A 12,868-nucleotide genomic window follows, 5' to 3' on the forward strand; every position below is an offset into this window, starting at 1 on the left:
GAGTTGTCGTATTTTGTCGAGTCCAACAGGGTCTGGCAGCAGGGACATCGTGTTGGCATGATCTTACAACGGTTCGTTGTTAGGTGCTCAATCTGCACTGCTTTTCTAACCTTCGCTGTGTGACTTTCTGCATATTGTTCTACAGCTTTAGTTTAGTTTTCAGGGAACATCTTCACATAAACATTTAATAAAATGTGGAAGAAGAATACCATTGTCTCGAGATTCATGCCTGTGCTTTTAGACAGAGTAAGTGAAAGACGAAACCACACACCCACCAACAAAAAAGATTCAGACATAGCTGTAGATCTTGACTACATTATTACTTGCATTTTGGTTGAAATTAGTATCATTGTTTACCTTTTCTTAAATAAAAAATATTTACCACATTTTTGGTAATTGTTTCTTTACCAAGTTTGAGTTTTATTCTAAATAAAAGAGTTAGCACATTTGACCTATTCTATTAACAGTGCAGTGTCATGCTGATCATAATGATTAAGTTTAGACTAAATATATATAAATATATAATAAGCTTAATATTTCTGCTGTATTTTGTCTTATGTCGGATTTAATTCACATGCAATGAAAACATAGTTATATAACGCAATGCACACATTTTCGATCTACAGGCTTTAAACAAATTGGTCCATAAAATATTCAGACATAAGACATTTAATGAAGGATTATGTCATCCTGGCACACATTTCAAACTATGCTAACGCTGCCTCACTCATTTATTTATGTTACGAGATGTTATAGAATTTCCAACTACATGTCATCCACACACTCAAGCACACAAATACTACACACACACACACACACACACACACATATTTCTTGAAACCTTAACCAACACCCTATTCTGACAGCAAATGAATTCTGGGACTTGCTGTTCAAGCATCCCCATCCTTCCTCCCTCTAGCCAGGCACAACCAGGCATCCCTTCTATGGTCCGGACCCTTCTATATTTAACATCCCGCCCGCTCCTCCTCTAACAGCAGAACCTCATCCTCTTAGGTTACCTCCAAGGAGCTTGCATGCGGGCCGCAGACGACATGCCTGCTAAGTATACCTACTGACCCAGCGGGGGAATGTAAGAGGATGCCAACGTGCTATAGTTAGAGTATTAAACTTCTCCAAGAAGCTGCATGTATAAAAGACATGATATGCCGAGGACTTGCAGAAGGCAGAATCACAGCCTCTGATCAGCTGGGATTGAAGGGGTTGAAGTGTGCTTGTTGTGGACGTGTAACTTTGAGCTTGATTTGACCCAGGTTGGGATGTCATGATATCAGAAAGTTGCTTTCAGGTTTTTTTTTGAACCATGCACTTCTGATCCTTGATCTGACATGCTGCCTTTCTACGTTGCCGTGGATACAATGTGTCTGTGTCTGATGGATGAATAACAGGTACATGTTCTGTATGTCAACAGCACAGGCTTGTGAGAGAGCAGATCTCAAACCCTCTGGTCCTGGGATGAAACAGATCCAGCCTTCACAAGATTACATGTCATACATACAACAGGAGCCATTAAAAAGAAATGCTGTTTGGACACGTTAACAAACACGAGCACTATGAATAGACCGACACTCCCTTCAAGAAAACAGTGTTGACTGCATTCCTTCTTTCAATCATTTTGACATTGTTTTGATTGTCAACACGTTAAAAATGACCTGAAGGTGACTTTAAATGGGGTCAGGACAAACATGCTGGTGTCAGAGGGCCAAATTCAGATTTTAATATCCATGTAGTTCATTTCCTGTTGAACCGGTTTCTGAGCATCTACATTCCACTGTGTCTGATCCCAGAAGGGTTCATGAGGAGTTTTGAGGTTATGGGGTTAGTGAAGGCCCTAGTAGAGGACATGAGATCAGCCTGACCTGACATGTCGTCCTAATTCAACATCTGGGAGGTGTCCTGCTCCAGAAGGGCACCACCCAGTACCCACCACCCAGTACCCACCACCCAGTACCCACCACCCAGTACCCACCACCCAGTACCCACCATCCAGTACCCACCACCCAGTACCCACCACCCAGTACCCACCACCCAGTACCCACCACCCAGTACCCACCATCCAGTACCCACCACCCAGTACCCACCATCCAGTACCCACCACCCAGTACCCACCACCCAGTACCCACCACCCAGTACCCACCACCCAGCACCCACCACCCAGTACCCACCACCCAGCACCCACCACCCAGTACCCACCACCCAGTACCCACCACCCAGTACCCACCATCCAGTACCCACCATCCAGTACCCACCACCCAGCACCCACCACCCAGTACCCACCACCCAGCACCCACCACCCAGTACCCACCACCCAGTACCCACCACTCAGTACCCACCACCCAGTACCCACCACCCAGCACCCACCACCCAGTACCCACCACCCAGCACCCACCACCCAGCACCCACCACCCAGCACCCACCACCCAGCACCCACCACCCAGCACCCACCACCCAGCACCCACCACCCAGTACCCACCACCCAGTACCCACCACCCAGTACCCACCACCCAGTACCCACCATCCAGTACCCACCATCCAGTACCCACCACCCAGTACCCACCATCCAGCACCCACCATCCAGTACCCACCACCCAGTACCCACCACCCAGTACCCACCACTCAGTACCCACCACCCAGTACCCACCACCCAGTACCCACCACCCAGTACCCACCATCCAGCACCCACCATCCAGTACCCACCACCCAGTACCCACCATCCAGTACCCACCACCCAGTACCCACCACCCAGTACCCACCACCCAGTACCCACCATCCAGTACCCACCATCCAGCACCCACCATCCAGTACCCACCACCCAGTACCCACCACCCAGTACCCACCACTCAGTACCCACCACTCAGTACCCACCATCCAGTACCCACCATCCAGTACCCACCACCCAGTACCCACCATCCAGTACCCACCACCCAGTACCCACCACCCAGTACCCACCACCCAGTACCCACCATCCAGTACCCACCATCCAGTACCCACCACCCAGTACCCACCATCCAGTACCCACCATCCAGTACCCACCATCCAGTACCCACCACCCAGTACCCACCACCCAGTACCCACCACCCAGTATCCACCATCCAGTACCCACCTCCTGTTCATGTTTCAGAGGTTTCAGAAGGCTGTGAAAACAAAGCATGTCAGAATTCCGCCAGCCTTGTTGTGGCCCAGGTCCAAATCCCCCGAGCTCACACTGGTGGAGTGAGCTCATCGTGTTGAACGGTCCAATCCTGGTTGTGACCTCTGCGGTCAGTAGAACAGTCCAGGTCCTGAGAAGACTGCGGTTCTTCCTGGTTTTAGGACGGAAGTCTTCCGGACCAGAGAGTGCCCGTTCCCATGGACAAGCTAACAAGATGAAGAATGTTCCCCCCTTAGAACACTTAGCTGTTATCTGTGGAGGGGCATCCTGTTAGACCTAGACTAGTTTTGAGTGTAATCATGTCTGTTAAGAGGTAAATACATTTTTATAAAAATGATCATGGCACATCTGTGACAGGACCTGAACTACTGAACATAAACTGTTGTCAGTTGTGTCAGTAAATCACACCCTCTTGATGGGAGAATCATTTTCAGCTTCTCTCCAGATGGCCAGTAGAGGGCGTGTTTGCTCTTTTGAACAAAGCTGTGATCTGCATCTGTTCAGATTCACTGTACACTGGGATGACTAAGATATGAATATGTTATTTCTGAATATGTTGACTATGAATCTTAAGTCTATAGAGTCACAGAGTGTTTTTTTGTTGGTGTTCTTATATTTGGTCCTTGTTCCACCTGATTAATATAATGTTATAATATGTGATATTGTCCATCAACAGTATAACATTGCAATCACAATGTAACAACAGTGTAATAACAACATAATAACAGTCTAATAACAGTAAATTATAGTGTACTGTGTAGTCTCATCATAACGTGGCCAATGTTTTTGTTGCCTTCTGCCTTGCTCCATGGTAGCTTCGTAGACTAGCTCATGTTTGTTGTGCGTGATAGTCAGGAAATGAAATAATAAATAATATTGATCATGCCACCAAATACAGATTAAAACTAAAGAAACAAGGTTTTAAAATGTAAGAATTAGAAAGTACAGATATTTGTGTAAAAAAAATAATGAGTGAAAGTCAAAAGTTGCCAGAAAAATAAATAGTAAAGTAATGTACTGATACCAGAAAAAAGTCTACTTAAATCAAGTATTTGTACTTGGTTACTTCCCATCTCTGGCCTCATAAACGTGACCCAGGCAGGGTGTAACAAGGGGCCATGTTGTAAAGTCATGTAGGGTTATTATGTGTCCACTCCTGCCGCCGTTCAAGCTGTGCTTGCAGATTTAGTGCCTGCTCAAAATCTCATTAACTTCTCCTCTCTGTTTGTGCTAAATCCCACATGGATTCACTTGTTGAAGATTGTAACCTACAGATTGAAAAGCAAAATGAATAAAAAATGGTTTCCTCCTTGTCAGGATAATTGGCAAATATCTGGCAAATCTGTACAGTGTAAAGATCATACAGAAAATTGGAAACATTGATACTGAACCTGCTGGGTCTCAGTCAGAAACCCATCTGGAAGCTGCCTGTCTTCTGTCATTCAGAGAAACATTTGAGTTATGCCTACTTCAAAACACTCTCACCCCCTTTCAGCAACGTTATTGTAACTGCAGGGCTCTCAACATAGTCAAAATGTTTCCCCCCAAAATGGTCAATAAATCGAGGATAAAAGTAACAGGCGCCACCAAACAATTACTCAAGTCTTTAAAACATGGCCTACATTTTTCAGGAGGGTCACAAAAGGCAAAACAATCTCATCTCCTGGGGAAGAGGGCGAAGAAGCTGTTGGAACTCCAACAGTTATCTGTGTGTGGAGGGTGTGTGTGTGTGAAGGTTGACTATGTGTGGTAGTGTGTATGTTTAAAACGCCATAATACGTCAAAGAAATGTGTAACATCTATTCTACTATCAATGCACATGGTTACACAGATTGTAAACACCTCAAATGATCAACCTCAACGTTTTAAAAGCCCTCTGGTGATGTTACACTACTGTTAGAATAGTGCTGTGTAGGAAACTGACCAGCACGTTCCGTGGGAGCGCCTCCTTGTGGATTAGAAAGACAGTTTTGGAGGACTATGGCACAGCATGTCCATAGAGTGTGCTGTGCTGTGCTGTGCTGTGCTGTGCTGTGCTGTGCTGTGCTGTGTTGTGCTGTGTTGTGCTGTGCTGTGTTGTGCTGTGTTGTGTTGTGCTGTGCTGTGCTGTGCTGTGTTGTGCTGTGTTGTGCTGTGCTGTGTTGTGCTGTGTTGTGCTGTGTTGTGCTGTGTTGTGTTGTGCTGTGCTGTGCTGTGCTGTGTTGTGCTCTGCTGTGTTGTGCTGTGTTGTGTTGTGCTCGGCTGTGTTGTGCTGTGTTGTGTTGTGCTGTGTTGTGCTGTGCTGTGTTGTGCTCTGCTGTGTTGTGCTGTGTTGTGCTGTGTTGTGCTGTGCTGTGTTGTGTTGTGTTGTGCTGTGCTGTGTTGTGCTGTGTTGTGCTGTGTTGTGTTGTGTTGTGCTGTGTTGTGTTGTGTTGTGCTGTGTTGTGCTGTGTTGTGCTGTGTTGTGTTGTGTTGTGTTGTGCTGTGTTGTGTTGTGTTGTGCTGTGTTGTGCTGATCCCTGCAGGTCTGATGTGTCTCCATCTGGCCAGGGTCTGGGCAGGGTCTGGGCGCAGCAGAGCAGTGACAGCCCTGAGTGAGGGATCGTTCTTCTCATTCTCCTAACAATTTCCACATGTATGTGCAGCCAAGGTCTCGACTGATGGTCTCCATGGTGAAGGGAAAAAACTCATTTATTTGTGTACCACTCGGTCTTCCCTGCTGTCTCTGCACCACTGGTGAGGGTTACAGCCACTAGATTTGAACAGATGGTTCCTTCACTTTAATGACATGACGCTTGAAGTGTTTTGTGTTCATGTTTCTTTCTGTCTTTGTTGTTCTCAAGACACCGTTTGGAGCATGAGCATCACCTGGAAAAGGGCCCGTGTCAAAAACCCCAGGGACAGGTTTTTTAGCTGTCTAACTCAAAGAAGCTGTGCTTCCATCTGTCTGGGCTGTAGGAGGTGGTCTGTAGGAGGTGGTCTGTAGGAACTGGTCTGTAGGAACTGGTCTGTAGGAACTGGTCTGTAGGAACTGGCCTGAGAGGGGTAGGCTAACCATGGAAAGATTTCTGCTGTTTCAGAGTGTCTTTCTTTCTCTAAACACAACATTTACATAAATAACACGTTCAATTTAAGTATGTACAGAACTATGTACAGCACACTTTGAGGAGGACAGGAAGTGGAATCCAGTAAACAAAAAGCTTATGGTGAACTTCCTGAGACATCATAAATCAGCGCTCCACAGTGCATTCCCGCCCTTCAACACTGAACATGTGGAAGCTAAAGATCACACGACAGCATCGATCACAATGGCAACTCTCCCAAGGTGAGTCACCCCTACGGACTCCACCCCAGACCCCAAACGCCCCCCCCCCCCTCCTAAACAGGACGGATGAAGGACCCGGGGAGGGTGTGGTGCGCTCGTCCTGCAGCAGAGGGGGAGTTACAGGGGCCCGCAGGCACCCTGGTGCCTGGGGAGCCAGGAGAGGGACTGTTAGGCCTGCTGTACAACCCTTCCCCATCACCCAGAGAACCCAAGGAGCTCAGAGGATGTGAGTGGAACTCCCCCCTCTTCCATAGCAACCTGAGTGATTGGACTGTCAGCATAGTTCTACTATGAACCCGCACCCAGTCTGGGTAGCTGCCAGGCCTCTGCCCTCTGATGCCAAGCCCACACCATGTGGGGGGCAGCTGTGCCCCAACCAGGACTCCATCTCTGCATGCAAACAAGCGCTTCGTTTAACCTCTGGGTACAAGTGCTTCTGAGGTTTGAACGGAGACCTACTGTAGTTTAAGACCTACTGTAAGTCTTTTAAGCTTAATTTAGAAATCTTACTCTACAGATGTGCTTCCCAACCTTACTATAATAGATTATAGTTTTGTGAATACGGGTGTTGTTTGTGAGGTATCTGGCATCATACTGTGTTTTATAAGATAGAATTGTTTAAATGACTCATTGGAGATCTTTCACTTATGAAATGTAGTGGGTGTCTAAACAATCTTTTTCCAGTGTTTATCTTTCAAGGTTTGTGAGTCTTTGGGGAGGGCCTAGACGACATCAACTGCAAAAGGGTAAGAAGTAAATATTTGTGTGTGAGTGTGTGTTAAGTTATGTATGTGTGTGTGTGTGTGTATGTGTGTGTGTGTGTGTGTGTGTGCGTGTGTGTGTGTGTGTGTGTGTGTGTGTGTGTGTATGTGTGTGTGTGTGTGTGTGAAGAGCAACTGCAGAACTAGTGTTGTTCCACCTACACATCACAGTATTCTTTGTATCAGATCAGACAAACTGTGATACTAGTATTCCACAGACACGACCGTTCCGGGATGTCATTTTACACTCATGGAACCTTTCTGTACCATCTTCCATGGCAGTACTTATTGTATATTATACTTTATATTAGACTCAGACTTATGACTGAGTCATAAACTACTCCAGGTTTGCCACTGCACTGATTATAATGTGCTGGAGGAGGAAGAATGAAATACTTACTACAAAATGTTTCTTCAGGCATTTTTAAGGTACCAAAATAATTGTCATGGTATTTTAGAGGTTGCTGGGTGTATATGGAGCAAAGGCATAACATATATAGCTTTAAACATGGCCTTGGCTAACGACAGGCATTTATATGTTAGTATGTTTGTGATTTGTAGAGTAGGTACTCGCAATGCTTGGTTTAGATCATTAAAACCCAAACCAGTTTGTCTCCTAATAAACAAGCCCTACTGTAAGTACAACCAGGGCCTGCCCAAGGCCTAAGCCAACTAAGCGTCTGCTTAGGGCCCCAATAGCAAATGAAATTACAGTTTCATGTCTTATGTAAAAATATATTCTTTTTTTTTAATCGGCAAAGATAAGCGATGCCGAGGGGCCCCTAAATCAATTTTGCTAAAGGCCCCATAAAGGCTTGGGCCGGCCCGCATACAACCATTAGCACACAGGTTACCCAAGCGAGCCAGGTGCAGACTGGTCTTCAGGTGGCTGTTGTACAGAAACAGAGGTCTCTGTGTGTGAACACAATTATTTGCTTAGTTGTTGGCCTTGTTTTGGCCACAAATAGAGTTGTTAAACATCCTTGTTGAGATGGGAAACACAATACATGCCATTGTGAGGAACTTCACAGTGTACAACCTGTACAAACAACTCTACACACCATGTTCACAATGCAGTGGAGACATCGGCCCATAGCACCTCCCAACCACCTACAATCCTATTGTTATCTTTAGTTTCCTATCAAACACTATTATCCTAACATCAATTGACCTCCTTATAATCTTTGGAAAGAACCAATGCGACATGACACTAAATCCTGTATCTCCCAGACGTATCTAGTGACCCTGATGAAGAGGGTTATGTGTCCCAGAGAGCCTGTTGAAACAACTGTGAACCTCAACGCCACACCAGAACCATGTTTGAACCATCCTGTTTGTTATAAAGCCTCCTACTGTAGCCCCAGATCTTTGTGACTCATCTCCCCAGGAGGACTTCTCTTCAGAAGCTTGTTACTGTATGTTGATCCTCTAATCCTAGAGATAAAGTCCTGTGGTCTGTCTCTGTTATCTCTCTCTCTTTATCTCTCTCTCTGTATCTCTGTCCCTCTCTCTCTGTCTCTGTGTAGCAGACAGAGGTGAAGAGTGGGAGGTGGAGGACCCAGCATGGGTATCACTGAGGGGGAGAGACGCACATTCCTGGTCTGAGTTCAGGCCTCCCCCTCAGCTGCAGTGTCTGAGTTCAGGCCTCCCCCCTCAGCTGCAGTGTCTGAGTTCAGACCTCAGCTGCAGTGTCTGAGTTCAGGCCTCAGCTGCAGTGTCTGAGTTCAGGCCTCAGCTGCAGTGTCTGAGTTCAGGCCTCAGCTGCAGTGTCTGAGTTCAGGCCTCAGCTGCAGTGTCTGAGTTCAGGCCTCAGCTGCAGTGTCTGAGTTCAGGCCTCAGCTGCAGTGTCTGAGTTCAGGCCTCAGCTGCAGTGTCTGAGTTCAGACCTCAGCTGCAGTGTCTGAGTTCAGACCTCAGCTGCAGTGTCTGAGTTCAGACCTCAGCTGCAGTGTCTGAGTTCAGACCTCAGCTGCAGTGTCTGAGTTCCGGCCTCAGCTGCAGTGTCTGAGTTCAGGCCTCAGCTGCAGCGTCTGAGTTCAGGCCTCAGCTGCAGCGTCTGAGTTCAGGCCTCAGCTGCAGCGTCTGAGTTCAGGCCTCAGCTGCAGCGTCTGAGTTCAGGCCTCAGCTGCAGCGTCTGAGTTCAGGCCTCAGCTGCAGCGTCTGAGTTCAGGCCTCAGCTGCAGCGTCTGAGTTCAGGCCTCAGCTGCAGCGTCTGAGTTCAGGCCTCAGCTGCAGCGTCTGAGTTCAGGCCTCAGCTGCAGCGTCTGAGTTCAGGCCTCAGGTGCAGCGTCTGAGTTCAGGCCTCAGCTGCAGCGTCTGAGTTCAGGCCTCAGCTGCAGCGTCTGAGTTCAGGCCTCAGCTGCAGCGTCTGAGTTCAGGCCTCAGCTGCAGCGTCTGAGTTCAGGCCTCAGCTGCAGCGTCTGAGTTCAGGCCTCAGCTGCAGTGTCTGAGTTCAGGCCTCAGCTGCAGTGTCTGAGTTCAGGCCTCAGCTGCAGTGTCTGAGTTCAGGCCTCAGCTGCAGTGTCTGAGTTCAGGCCTCAGCTGCAGTGTCTGAGTTCAGGCCTCAGCTGCAGTGTCTGAGTTCAGGCCTCAGCTGCAGTGTCTGAGTTCAGGCCTCAGCTGCAGTGTCTGAGTTCAGGCCTCAGCTGCAGTGTCTGAGTTCAGACCTCAGCTGCAGCGTGAGGATTTCTTGTGGGAACAGGACACTCATCAGCACCACACGCCGTTCTGAAGCGAAGGAGGGAATATGTGAAAGGACACCAGGATCTGGAAGTTCAGCTGCCTGTCTTGTTGCCTGTCAGCCGCACGCACCAAGACAGAAGTATTTTACAACAATATGCTATATTTACATTTACATTTATTCATTTAGCAGACGCTTTTATCCAAAGCGACTTCCAAGAGAGAGCTTTACAAAGTGCATAGGTCCCTGATAATAACAACAAGCCCCAAAAACATTGCGAATAGCCAAAACATGAAGCACATATTGTAAACAACCAAAATAAGTGCCAAAGGGAAGAACCATAAGAGCATGTAGCATATTTATTGGCTAACTGTACCTATCATTATTTTGACTGAAGGTTAAGGAAAATAACATACTGTTTTATGTACCATGTGTACCTGCTGGTAAATACAGACCTTTCCTTGACAAAAAATACGGTTACAACTATGATCTTTGATCTTCTGCTGTGCTTTCTACAGTATATACACTATTTGTGGTTTGCTTTGGATAAGAATCTGCTGTATGAATCAAACTTTTTGTACATTACAAAATGTAATTATGTACCCATCATTATTGTGTCTCAATGAGTAAAAAATGTTACATTTCATGAATCATCTCTATCTGCAGTGAGTATTGTGGTAGTCCAGTAGTTACAGTCCTTCAGACGGGGGTAAATGCCACGGTATAATGTGACGATTCTACCAGACAGCTGGGGACACCGCACACAGACTGATGGACTACGAGAAACCCTGCTGTGACTCATGCAGGCTCTACCTCTATCAGACTGTGCACATCATGTCTGTACGTCGACTAGATCGATTACAACTCATCATTAATCACTCACTGAGATCCTTCATGGCAGAACTGAGCTGAACTGTGATACCATTCACAACGTCTCTAATGTAATATACTGTATGTCTGTCTTTGAACAGGCTGGGCATTCTTTTCCTGACAGGGATTGACCCAAGGATCTGTGAGCAGTACACCCACACGCAGACACTCACACACACACACACACACACACACACAGACACACACACACACACACAAACAGAGATTGTGTGATGATCCTCCTGTCCCGGTGATAATGGGCTGGGATGGCAGCCAGGGCCTGGATTCATGTTGGAGGAATGCTCAGTGACAGGGTAGTGTGTCACAGCCTGCAGCTGTGGACAGCCCTTCAGAGAAGACACTCTCTCACACACACTCTCTCTCTCTCTCTCTCTCTCTTTCTCTCTTTCTCTCTCAAATACTCTCTCTCTCTCTCTCTTTCTCTCTCTCTCTCACACACTCTCTCTCTCTCTCTCTCTCTCTCTCTCTCTCTCTCTCTCTCTCTCTCTCTCTCTCTCTCTCTCTCTCTCTCTCTCTCTCTCTCTCTCACACACTCTCTTTCTCTCTCTTTCTCTCTCTCTCTCTCTCTCTCTCTCTCTCTCTCTCTCTCTCTCTCTCTCTCTCTCTCACACACACTTTCTTTCTCTCTCTCTCTCTCTCTCTCTCTCTCTCTCTCTCTCTCTCTCTCTCTCTCTCTCTCTCTCTCTCTCTCTCTCCTATATATTTCTCTGAGGTCTACCTGGGATCATGCTTGTCTGAAGGCCTACTGTACATTACACTTTGATGTTGTTGGCCTGATACAAAACCAGCGACCCCAAAACCAGCGACCCCAAGGAGACAGGAGAGCTCCTGCTGGGACCGTGTGCCCCCCCACTCCCCTGAAAGAGCTGCTCCTCCTGATCACCAGAGCAGGCCGGCCGCCCCTCGCCCGGCTGAGAGAGCCGATCCGAGTGCTCCCTTTGTGCAGAGTGTCATGAGCAAAGACTTAGCAGCACTCTACGAGTGAACGGCGTGGCGCGTCACCATAGAAACGGCTGTAACCATGTTGTCGTCCCTTTGTGTGTGTGTGTGTGTCTGTGGGTGAGTGTGTGTGTGTGTCTGTGGGTGAGTGTGTGTGTGTGTGTGTCTGTGGGTGAGTGTGTGTGTGTGTGTGTGTGTAAAGGAAGGGAGGGGAGAACGTGAGGGCAGGACAAAAGAGGAGAGTGTTTTTAGAGACACGGGACTCTACATGAGGCCACTCACAGTGCAAGTCTCAGCAGACCTGGAGGACCAGAAACCATGAGCTGCTTTCACAGTGTTGGCTTAGGGTTAGGGTTAGGGTTAGTCCTGTTGACCACACACAGTGTAAGGTAATCACCCACATATGACTCCACATTGATCTTCACACACTTGATGAATATGGCATCTAATAACCAACATGTGTCTTCGTTGCATCTCAATCATTTTGAAGTTGAACTTTTACATTTACATTTAGTTATTTAGCAGACACTCTTATCCAGAGTGACTTACAGTCAGTACAGGGACATTTCCCCCGAGGCAAGTAGGGTGAAGTGCCTTGCCCAGGGACATAACTTCATTTGGCATGGAATCGAACCAGCAACCTTCTGATTGGTAGCCGCTCAGCCATCTGACACCCACCACTGTTGTTCAGAGTAGGTGTCCCTGTTCCTCCATCATGGGTTATTCCATAACCATTGTCTATTCTGAGACCAAATGCTGTTTGTGTTTGTGACCAAACAGACAGCTCCTAATTGTTTTCCTGCTAATCCTGCGCTTTTAGCAAATCGGGGTGAGATTGAGATGTGGAGATGGTGGGGGGATTGAGGCGGCTGGATTAGTGGATTTGGGGGGGTGTATCGTTTTACACCCCTGCCCCCCCGCCCACCTCTCACCCCCAGGGAAGACCACATGACCCTGCTGCACCAACTGAAAGAGAGGGAGAGATGTTGAACCACGGTCTGAGCACTCAATTAGAACCACATGTACTGCAGGAGGAGGAGAGGAGTAAGGGAGGAGGGGGATCCGGGCAGTGGGGAAAGGGGGCAGTGACTAAAGTCTGGTCTGGAGGATAGAAGAGAGAGTGG

This window comes from Hypomesus nipponensis, chromosome 14 (genome assembly GCF_054491055.1).
Source record: "Hypomesus nipponensis isolate SF chromosome 14, ASM5449105v1, whole genome shotgun sequence".
NCBI classification, from domain to species: domain Eukaryota; kingdom Metazoa; phylum Chordata; class Actinopteri; order Osmeriformes; family Osmeridae; genus Hypomesus; species Hypomesus nipponensis.